Raw genomic sequence first — 12,571 nt, 5'->3', positions numbered from 1 at the left:
ATACGGTGCTCTGCCAGATGTAATTTCGCAATGAGATATACTGTCAGTTTCCACATATTTCTGTTTTTGTCAAAGGCCAAGCTGCTATCTGTACTTGCTTTAAATTGCCACCTTGCACAGCAGTTTTGAACCACAATGATGTCTCTCAAGCTCTCATTTATTCCATGAATGAGATGTAGCAAGTCAGGCACAGCCCACCCCCATCTCTGAGTGGGCTTTTCTCTGCGAGCCTATACTTTTGTGACAATGTGTATCTTTTTGTTTGTTTTCGAAACCTCTTGAACCGTTTGTATATTATCTCATAACACAATCTCAGTTCATGACGTTTGTGATTCATGGAACAAAAAGTGTAGTGACAAGCTTTCGAACTCAGTTTATTGCCTAGAATGTGATGGCACTTTATTTCAGTTGCATATACTACTATCCATTTTTATTAGATAACATTTATCAGGCAATTAGGCCAGAGATGTAATTTCTGTTTTCTCTGGTGAAGGAGGGATCCATCAATTTTACTCTTCTTGACATTGAAGCTCATGGATTTCATCTCCTTAGTCACAGCTTCAGGGCAGCTGATCTAATCACTAAGATGTATGTTAATTGTGTTGACTGATATTCATCAAAATATCAAAAGTAAAATTAATATGTGGAGCCTAGAAGTTTCTTCTGAATAACTTATGTGTTTATCTGCTACTGCCCAAAGCCTTGTTTTTCCCATTCATTCAATTTGTGTAATGCAGTGCAGGGTATTCTTCAGAATCTCCATAATAATCGTATGATTATTGCGTGGTCTGACAGCGTCTTTTCAAGTCCTGAAGATTTTTTCATATGTTGCCAACTCTTAAGATGTGAAATTGTTACAACCCTTTAACCTTAAAATTTTATCTTTGGGACAATCCATTAAAAGACAAGAGTGCATTCAAATTGTCATCCGCTAAACACGTAAGTATATTCATTATAAAGTTAATTAAATTTGGAATCTGTGATGTCGAATTGAAAATGTCTCTTTCATACTCCCCAAATCCCCTCAATAGCCATTCATTGACTGCACTGGGACCTGATGTGCACAAATTCTACCTGCGGCAGATTGGGCTGAACAATGCTGTGACTCCCATCCCACTGCATTTTGTTTACATCCAGTCATCTAATTTAGAAGGTGGGAATTGTGCCAAGACTCCCATTGTGAATATCAAAGAATGTTTTAAAGAAAATTTCTGAAATACTTGCAGTAGCGGCAAAAGCAATTTCTCATTGGATGCCTTAAAGCAGGGGTCAGGAACCTTTTTGACTGGGAGAGCCATAAAAGACAAGTATTTGTAAATATATTTCATTGAGAGCCATGTAATATTTTTAACGTACAATAAATCAAACATGTTTTACTTTTAATGCGACCTCTGGTTGTATGGATTTGTTCGAAGTGCCGCTTTATATTTGACCGTTTCATCAATGCAATTTTATCATTGCATATTAGACACAACACAGATCCAAATGCAAATTACTTTGTCCACGCAGCCTGGAATGCACGATAATCGTTTTCTTTTTTTCTTTTCACCATCTTTTCTGTTACAAGGATAAACTAGTTGGCTATCTGATAAAATTGATTTCTTTCCCTTTACAATGACCCAGACATGCTCGGAAGCTATTGGTTCAGGTGACCTGTGAAATGCATCTTCAAATCTAATTTCTGTTTACTTTAAAATGACACAGTATTATGGACAAATATCACAAGTATTTGAAAATCAGTTGATTTTTTTTTTCAACTCAAAATTGTCTGGGAGCCATATGCCGTCACCGGAAGAGCCATATATGGCTCGCGAGCCATAGGTTCGCGCCCGCTGCCTTAAAGCAATAAAGCCAGATATCGTAGTTCAACCTTGCACCTATATATATGTGTGTGTGTGTGTGTGTGTGTGTGTGTGTGTGTGTGTGTGTGTGTGTGTGTGTGTGTGTGTGTGTGTGTGTGTATGTGTGTGTGTGTACTCTAAATATTTATATATAAATATATATATATATGTAGAGGATGCTTCCTTCCTCTGACAAATTTCTAAGTGCAGTATTGCTTATTAAGGCCTTTGAAATTCTCATCACTGATTTCAGGGATAAATAAGAAAACAATTATAAAAAGGCTGGTGGGCTTTGATTTAGTCGCACTAGCCCTTTAAAGTACAATGTTTTTTCAATGTACACACAATTTCTCTCCTCTGATGGAGAGGATCAGAGGAGCAGGCTCCGTCTCACACACTGATGCAAATCTGAACCAGCACACATGGGTAGCTGGCTTTAAAGCAGGCCTGGAGGGAAGTCTTTAAAATTAGAAACTCCATGCTGATGGAATTGTGAGGATATTCGCTCATGCCGAGCACTTGTAGATTTACAGTGAAATGGTATATCCCCACAAGGATTACGGGATGTTTTTCCTATCTCAGGTTATTGTTCCTAATTAGCCCTTCAGTGTCAGATACAATTCTGTTGAAATAAAAGGAATTTATATATCATGGATTTCAGCTATATAGCTAATGTATAGTGTAAAGAGGTGAGAGAGCCATTCACTGAAATATTACTGACTCGGGTCATTTAAGTTAGTTAGTTTAGTAACTGCATGTCCTCACTAGTTGTATCAGTTAATCTTACTGACGTTGTCTCCATCCAGCCATATATACAATCCTTCTGTCTGTCAGCCTGTCCTTTCTTTTTTATGCTCACCACAGCCATGGGCTTTTCTTGATATCTTTCAGTCCTATTAGGTTTTGATATTTTTTTCCATCTACCTAAAACAATTCAAATGGAAAATTCTTGGCCTAAATATGTCGTCTTGGTTTTTCCCCCAGAAAAAAAAAAACAACAAATATAAGCCTGTAAGAGGACCAAGTTTTTTGAATACAAATTCACCACATAATGGTTCTTAATGTAACACAGCATAGTAAATGAAATACTCGTTCATAATTCACAATTAGGTGTTTAATGGATGACTCACAGTCCTGTAATACAGGGCTCCCCAATTGTTTCCAGTTTGTAAATAATGTAATGTAGTCTTGATGAGTAAAAGTGGCCATGGGCCATGCAATAGTAATGAAGACTGGGAGCGTGTTCAAGCAGAACTGAAATAATTCTGTTTGAGGAGGACGTTTAAATATCCACAGATGTCATTAGATAGATCTGCAGGGATGTGCTCGGATAAAAGAATGTGTTCCTTTATTTATTCATCTCACAAACTGCCGGGTCCTCTGAAGACCGTAGTTTGTTTTGTGACAGTGTTTGGGGTTAGACAATAGAAAAATGCTTTGAATACGATTTGATGGGAAACATTTACTATAAGCAAGCTCGCCAAACTTATCTTGGGCCAAATCTCACAAAACAAAGAAAATCGAGCATTTATGATAGTTCCCCAACTACACAATAAATACATATATTATTTCATGATAGTATTATTATACATAATAGTACTTATACTATCTTTAGAAGCCCTTGATTTTTCTTTGCTCAAGTGTAAAAGGTCAAAGCAACCTCTTGAATCAAAATCAAAACCACTGAACATTGTACTGATTGAGCATGATGAAGAAAATGAGTGTTTCTAAAAAGGGCAACGCAGCGTGTCCTGTTTGAGCAAGAGCCGTAATAGATGGCAAAGTATGTAGTGTGTGATGCCATTTCTCAGCAGAAAAGCAATAAGGACAAACACACCCTCAGCCTCAGCATTTACCAAGGATGTGCTCTGTGATGCATCCCTGAATGATGTGAACAGTTCCATTCACGTTGTGTTTATGCAACTTAACTCCATGAAAGACATCAAAATGGATCAAAACCTTATTCAGTTTAGTGTGTCAATGACTAAGTAGCTTTAGTCCTTACACAGCTAAGTATAAAAAATCCCTCCAAATCCCTTCGAGAAAAACAGCAGCTTAAGTAAGGTTAATGTTCACTATCGGTACTTCCTCCTCCGTGGATTAGATTATTTTGGAAAGAGTGAATCATTGCTGTCACACATTCTGTGAGCTGCACGGGAACATCAGCGCAGGGGACAGCAGGACGTGATCTCTTGACAAAATGTGAATCACAATGATTTAATGGTTCTCTTTATTTTTCCTGTTACTTTACTTTCTCATTGTGGGTATTGGTTTTACTGACATTTATTTGCGCGTTTCAAATGCATATTTGGATGTGGAGTTAAATTGGTATAATCACATAATTTTTTTATACAGTATTCAAGCCAAAAAATTGTCCAATTTGTTTCTTTTCTTTTGGTTGCAATATTCTATCTGACCCATAGATGTCATTGTTCAGCAAGTGAGCTCTGGTTTCAACAGCACTATCTACAGTAGTTCAGAAAATCAGTTGCACATACTGTATGTCCACATCCTTTAGAAGGAGACGTTTCATATTTCTGAAATGGAAATCTCAAGGTGGATGATAACATGTGTTTTTCCTCTACATGTAAATCTTAGCTCTTAAAATAACATGTCCGACTAAATTGGATTTTGTCACCTTTACATTCGCTATCATGTCTAATTTGAACTTTTGTTCTGGAGATTTGTTATTGAGGGACAGCTCTTTGAAAGCCACTGCACTCCAAACTCATTTCCAACACAGATTTTTCTACTTCAGCATCTGAGTAACAAGTTTGTTCAAGAAAGCAGAAGCAACATCTCACTCTAATTTATGTGTTATACAAACAAATGTTTAATCAGAGTCCCTGGTTTCTGTTTTTAATTAATCAACCCCAGACTGCCTGTAACAGATATAACTTGCAGGTATGATTAGTTGTCATGATTATTCATTAATTTTAACTGTGGCTCCACAGATTGCTGTTTTAAATAAAATATTCTCAGATGTTAAAACTTTGTGTATTATTGTGTATAAATTCTGTCGCATGATTTTTAATAATTTATAAGCCCCTAACTACTTCTTTTTAATCACAGAAAATCATCATAGGAAGACCAAAAGAGAGAAGTCTTTAATCAAAAAAGCAATGTAACCAAATGGAGCCTTATTTGGAATTGATCCTAAAATGACAGCTTGTGGCTACAATTTGTCTTTGTTGCAGGTGATTTAGTTCATTTTGGAAATTCAGGGGTCTTTCTATCTGAAACACATACTCATTTTACACATACAGTGGGTAGAACAAGTGTGATACACTGCTGATTTTTCAGCTTTTCCCACTTACAAAGCACGTAGGGGGTCTGTCTTTTTTAGCATAGGTACTCTCTAACTTTGAATGACGTAGTCTGAAATAAAAATCCAGAAAATCACATTGAATGAGTTTAAGATAATTAATTTGCTTTTTATTGCATGAGATAAGTATTTGATTACCTACCTCACAGACCTATTAGTTCTTCTTTAAGAAGCCCTCCTGTTCTCCACTCATTACTTGCATTAACTGCAGCAGTTTGAACTCCTTACCTGTATAAAATACATGTGTCCACACACTCAATCAAACAAACAAACTCCAACCTCTCCACAATGGCCAAGACCAGAGCGCTGTGTAAGGACATCAGGGATAAAATTGTAGAGCTGCAGAAGGCTGGGATGGGCTACAGGACAATAGGCAAGCAGCTTGGTGAGAAGGCAACAACTGCTGGCACAATTATTAGAAAATGAAGGAGGTCAAGATGGCGGTCAGTCTCCCTCGTTCTGGGGCTCCATGCAAGATCTCACCTCGCGGGGCATCAATGATCATGAGGAAGGTGAGGGATCAGCTCAGAACAATACGGCTGGACCTGGTCAATGACCTCAAGAGAGCTGGGATCACAGTCTCAAAGAAAACCATTAGTAACACACGATGCCGTCATGGATTAAAATCCTGCAGCGCATGCAAGGCCCCCCTGCTTAAGCAGCACGTGTCCAGGCCTGTCTGAAGTTTGCCAATGACCATCTGGATGATCTAGATATGTCCAAATACAGCAAATTGGATGAAAAATGCTTAATTGTTCGGTTTAGCCTTGAACTATTGTGTGCTTCTTCTTAGTGCTGATGCATTTATTTTTAGTATCCTGCATGTTTATTTGTTTGAAGTCAGAATGATGACTGTGGTAAATCTTGACCCCATGTAGTGTGTGTTTACATGTGTCACTCATATGAAGAATAGGTAATTGAGTGTTTCACTTTAAGACATAGACATTTTCTCACCCACTCCTCATTAGAAAGGGATACCATGACTGCGAGCTATAAGAGAGCAGTTTCCAGCTCATACTTCGAATAAAGCTGTCCCTTTCAAACACATTCAAAAGACTCCAAAGTTATTGACTGCCATTCCTAACAAAACATGAAGCACTCTATTTACTATGCAGCAGTGGGACTGGCTTCCTCAGATATGAATAACATATTTGACATTCCAGCTCAAAGAATGCAATATTTAAAGCGGTAAAAATTGATATCCTACTCAACATAAGGGGAGAGCGCGCAGCTTTACTTGGGCAAATCGACATGATACATCGCAATGACAGTCCTAATAAGTTTCAATATGCTTCTTATTAAATGAAGCTGCTATAGCAGCAGATGGCACACTCACAATTTCGATAAAAGCAAAGGGAATAAGGGATAAAATATGATATCAGGATAATTAATTAATGGATGAGGTGTTCGTGAAATATTGATATAGATTAGACGAATTAGAAGAAAAAGATACCCCACCTTCCCGCAGACAGTCATTTTGTCTCATAATACCTGGGTTGGCTTCATAAAAAATGTGTTTCTTAGTGTGATTGGGGGTTTGCAGAGTTAAATTGAGGTGTGGTCTTGTCACCATTTCTCAAGACTACTCTAGAAAGCTAGAACCATGTAATTCAAAAAACATTTTCTAGATCCAAAATGGATTCTGTGCAAATCTGTTTTGCTGGAAACGTTTGCTGATCCGGGCTACTGTTACTTTACAATACCAGTTTGGCCCTGTCACACACTGTAAAGGTAGTTTAACAGTAAACTCAATTTAAGCTGAGGAGCTAGGAGAATCCTACCCAACTGACTGCTTCTGCGCTAGTCCAAGATTCCTGGCGGAACTGGGCTTTTATTGTTTATTTGTGGTTTCAGACATTCAGTGACAGGTGAGGAGAAAAAGGAGATAATAAGCAATATTGATCCAAGTGATACCAGGCTTCTAGGGGACAGAAAATAGTAACCTAATTGTAGGTGAAGATGGAGCAGTCGTCCTGTTATTATAGAACTTATTGAATTTTACCTCTACAGAGAGATTGCTAGTATACATTCGGTGAGGAAAAGGCATGGATAACGAAGCTCATCCAAGCAAGTGGTTTTTCATTTTTAATGGAGAATCCTCCCCTAATCCTTCCATCCATGTGATTATACTTTCCATAATGGGGACAACAAAAGGGAACAGAAAAAAAAAAGTTTTATTTGTGCCGGATACTTACCAGGTGCCAGTGTTTTAATGACTCGTAGTCAAAAAAGCTGAGCGATCCTCAAACAAAAACCATCACTTCCTCCGTTCTTCTCTCTTCCTGTTACTCATTTTAGTCACTAACACACTGTTAATCCTTTGACCCGTGCAGCACTACGGTGTCTGTGCTGCAGGAATCCAAGGTATCCTCCACGGTACCAGCTGGTGTACCACTTGTGCCTGTTTGATCCTTTGGCAGACTCCCCATCCTATTTAAAGTGTATTTTTAGATTATTAGAAAATGTTGATTTGATGTTGCCCGAAGTAACGCTCTGTAGATTTGTCACCTTGCTTCTGCTGCTTGTCAAGTCAGATCTCACTAGATTTGCCCGACAATGCTTGTGTACTCTAACACATATTTCCCCATCAAAAAAAGAACCTCTGTGGTCAAGCTGTGTGGTTTGTTTATGAACAGCATATTCGTTGGTGGTATATCAGGAGTACTAAGCAGCTACACCCATGAATGCACCCATTAATGCAGTCACCTGCTTTTATGGATTTGATCATGAAAACCACGCTCATCCCTTGCGGAAAAATAAATAAAAGAAGATATCTATAAATGATGCTTAAAAAATGAATATGCAGAAGAGGGCTTTGAATCCGTGACTGGGCTTTTTTTTTCAAATAGACAACCAATATTTTTTTTTTATTACAAAATTAATACAATAATCTGATATTACACAGTCAAGCATACTAAAAATGTTAAGACAAATCAGACAGGACAACCATCGGGTCTTCTTTATTTGCTCTGTAAGTGCAAACAGAAGCAGGTAAGCAAATAAGCAGCAGCCACTGCAACAACAGCAATATAGCAATTACATTGATATGTGAACTGAACATAATTCAAAAAGGTACTAATTAGAGTAGACAATATATGAGGAACTAAACAAAAAAGCAGAAGGACAGTTTGTGGTTCCTAAATTTAATAATTATTTTTATACAACTCCCACACTAATGAGGAGGATGAAAGGGAAATCTAGATGTGAATGGATCATCATAGAAAACAAAATGGCAGCAAAGTAATTTGGGATATTTTGGTGGAAAACACAATGGTTTAGCGCTCTGGGGAAATCTGCTGTATTTGAAAAATGATATAGGAATGTAGAATGCTCCAAAAGGGAATAGTAAATGTGGACATTTCTAATAAATTTTATTTTACCCTTAAGAGGTAAATGTAAGATGTCTGGCTGAGTACTGCAAAATATGCAATAACAAATGTAAGTGGTCCTGTGTATACAGCTCACATGAAATTGTACATAACATAACCAAAAATTTTGCATTTATGCAACCCTGACATTTTGTGTTGTCCTTAAAAACAATATTCAAAGCTTTGCCAGGTTCAGTATTGTTATAAATATCAGTTTTTTAAATATTTAGATTGTTTTATAGTTAGTGCTTCCAAAAAAAACTGTGTTTTACACATGTTCAGGCCTCAGAAATCTGCCTCCATTCTCCTGCTATTATTTTGTGAGAGACACTCTTTTTGGCGGTTCCCTCTCATCCCAGCAAGTAAAGCTGCAGGAGCTCAGCACAGGATCTTTGTCTTGTAGGAGTGGGGCCTGATCAGCAAGCAGACTCACAAAGCCTTTCCACATAGAGGGCCTGCCTTGGACACCTGTTGTGCAAGGAAAACAACACCAATCAAACAACAAGAGCAATCAAATCGAGTTGGAACAAAATATAACCGCCAATTTTCCAGAGAGGACGGATGAATGGCAAGTACTCTGCATGTTCTTTTGCAGCCATTGATTCAACATTCCTAAGCCTTTCAGCAAAGGTAGCATTGGTCATCCATGACACACAGTGCAATACCAGAGCGACAATCGGCCAGTAAAGCTTGGAGCTACACTGGCAAACAAGACATGGTGTTGTTTTAAAGCTTATCAGAGCTCTGTTGTTATGTATTCAGTTCTAATTTAATAGGCAACATATCAATGGATGCAACTGACACCTTATTTGGCACCCTTACGCTTCAACAACTTGGTTTCCTCACAACACAATTGTTTTAAGCCGCAATTCTCTGCTTGATTGTCTCGATTCTTTGTTTGACATATGTGGTCTCAGACAGCAGCAGATGCTATGAACACCGCTATTGTTCCTTCAGGTTTTTTTTTTCTGCACTCTTTAATTTCAGCCTTCTTGTCTAAAATGCATGTGGTAGAAAAAGAAGAAGACAGGATATGCGGCCAAGAATCCACAGGCGTATTCTATGCTGCAGTATTTCCTGCACTCAGCTCGTAAAGTTGCTTAAAAGAGCTGTGAGACACAGCTGGTAAATTGGACACTTCAATAAATGTATGATAGAGGTTCTGGGAAAATTTACTGACTGCAACTGATCACAAAGCACTGGGATGCAATTGTTTTATGACATCACTTGAATAAATCAAAAGAAAAAACTAACTTAAATTAAATAACTAATAACAGCCGGCAGGAATATGATAACTGACATTTTTACAACAAAATAAAGATAATCAAATGGGACATAAAAATGTGGGAACATCATCTCCACATCACTTGCCAACACTAAAACACATAAATCAAAGTAATCGGTGCAGTTTGTACCAACTGCAGAGCGGCGCACAGGCATACTTACACACAGACACATTCCCACCACTACATTGGTGCCAACTGAATCAAATTAGGTAAAAATTTAATGTATATCCATATTTATGACATCAATCTTTTCTATTGTATGAATCTGCTGCATGAATTTGGCAATTGAAATTAAACATTGCCTTGGATACAGACAGATAATGAACCCGCTTTTGGCTCTAACAATGGACAGACCAAACAATTATGTCTGAAGTTGTTGATTTAATTTGTTGAACTTGTCTCTTTAAAATCATGGCCCTGAAACAACAATCTTTCATTTGAACAAGGGGCTGATTTTGATTAGTTTTTTAACCAGTCCTTGCTCTCTTGCCCTCGGCTGAGTCAAATGGTCGACTGCTGCTTTTGTTTGAAAGAAACCACTGAGACACACTTGCCTTGACCCCACAATTTTTTTGTTCCTCCTCCTCTCTATCCTTTCGATGGCCAGTAAACACATTTATTATGCATTTCCACCGTGCTGAATAGAGTGCGAAACAAGACAGATGATTAGCATTACAGTACACCATGAATCACATCTCATATTCTGCTTCTTGCCAACTGATGGATTTTTTTAGCACATAACACATAACATATCAAAAACACATGGAAATCATGTGATTCTCAAAGTATTATACTACCAAAAGTAATATAAAACTGATTCTAATTGATTATTATTTACACAATGTTGCATATGTTTGCATAAGGGAGAAGTTATATTAGCAGTTGCTCGGCACTGGGAGAGCTTATACCAGGGTACTGTATGTACAAGTCAGTCATTATTCGAATAATTGGTGGTTATGCTGTCGTGTTAGTTCAAACTCTTGTCGGCTTGCAGTCTGAAGCAAAGTTGGTTCGTAATCTGCCTGTAAATACTTGGAAGAAGAAGCACTGAACAAAATTCATTAGTGAATTTGACAAGCCATCGTTTATATGCCCCCGCGTACAATGCCTCAGGGGAATCCCCGTCACCATCACAAGTGTTACTCCATGACTCTAATAACTGAAGTGTACTTCTTAAAACCAGCTCCTCGAGGACTAAATGAGTGAGCCACATCAATGGTCACTTAGATCTTTCCCAGAATGCATTGTGATTGGTTCTTCTTCTTCTACCCAACATTTGCTGGGAGTTCAATTACCACCCTTTCTACAAAGAAACACAAGAGATTCTATGAAAATCCTTCAATTACCAGATCTATTGTTGCTATATATACACACACACGCACTTATGCACACGTCAACACATGCACACACATATATTAAATTGATGAGGTTTATTTTATGATGTGGCTGTTCTCCTGGGTTTCAGAGAGGTACATAGATGTCTTCTGATGGCGACATCAGAAATGTCTTCTGATATGTGAATGCAAAGTCCTATAAAGCATAGAATGGGATGCATAGGCTGCATTCCATGCAGCCCTTTTTCTATTACTTCAGAGTGACTTTTGCTGAAGAGTAAACCCATTGTGAAAGAAACTGAGAGAGTCTGCCCTGCAAGACCACATATTCAGTGGTATCCCAGCTGTCAGATGGAGTGGCCCTGGTCCTGTGATACAAAAAGTTTCTATCTGGCTGTTACTGCTAGGTCTGATTATGTACGAGAGCCTAAGATAAAGCCATGGTTGGATACCAGCCCTGTGAGAGGTTCCAGATACGCAACTGTTAATGCCCCATGTTCCAGGATTAATTCACTTTATAGAGATAAACACTTGGTTGTTACTGCCCTGCATTTTACATTTGACAAGAAAAGTACAATGTGATCAAGCAGAAAGCTTGTCTTCTCCATGAGGTCCAAACAACCATTAAGAAATGTGTTTACTCCTGCACACTGCAATTTACAATTTCCTTAAACATACAGGAACTGACCTGGATCTTCAAAATACCTCATTTTAAAGACAGATGTTGTGCTTATGTGACTCTAGTTAGTGAAATTCACATGCCTCACTTAATGAAGGTATATAAAGTCATTGCCTCTGCTAGTCAGAAGATAGAAACGATTCCCAGCAGACTCATAGTCATTGAGAATGAACTCAGCATTCACCGACATTAAAGGTCGAACCCGACCTAAATTTCTCTTCAGATTTTGAAACTGAGCCTTTGCAATTCAGAGTAGAGAATGTATTCTGACACTTATTCTAGGTAATATTAAGATAAACCTTTGAGAGCCCATCACACCAAACGAGGGTCAGGAAGCCCGCTTTTTCAAATCTTTACACAACTACTTAGAAATGATCACATTTCACTTTGGCAAGTATGAGAAGTAGTGCTTGTTGCTTTTCAAATTAAACACAAGTAAATGACTGAAATGCAGTGCAACAGGTTTCAAACTAAATCTACCCTTAATCATGTTATTCACAGCCAACACTCAGTGGTATGCATTCCTGTATTGCCCATTACACATTAAGATGACTTCTTCTATGCAGGAAATAAGAAGGATGAAAGTTATGGCTTTAGAAATTGTAGTCTTCCCCAAGCAGGAAACGAGGCAGTTGAACTCTACTGGTCAATTAAACTGCACTGAAATCCCCAGCTTGTTGTGTAAACCATCAGAATAAGTCAAAGGTGGGATGAAAACAGTGCTTTGCAGCCTCAGGG

This window comes from Fistularia commersonii, chromosome 8 (assembly GCF_037954325.1).
Source record: "Fistularia commersonii isolate RoL2024-O1a breed Wild chromosome 8, RoL_Fcom_v1.0, whole genome shotgun sequence".
NCBI lineage: Eukaryota > Metazoa > Chordata > Actinopteri > Syngnathiformes > Fistulariidae > Fistularia > Fistularia commersonii.
The sequence above is the reverse complement of the archived record's forward strand: the minus strand, read 5'-3'. Positions refer to the sequence as shown.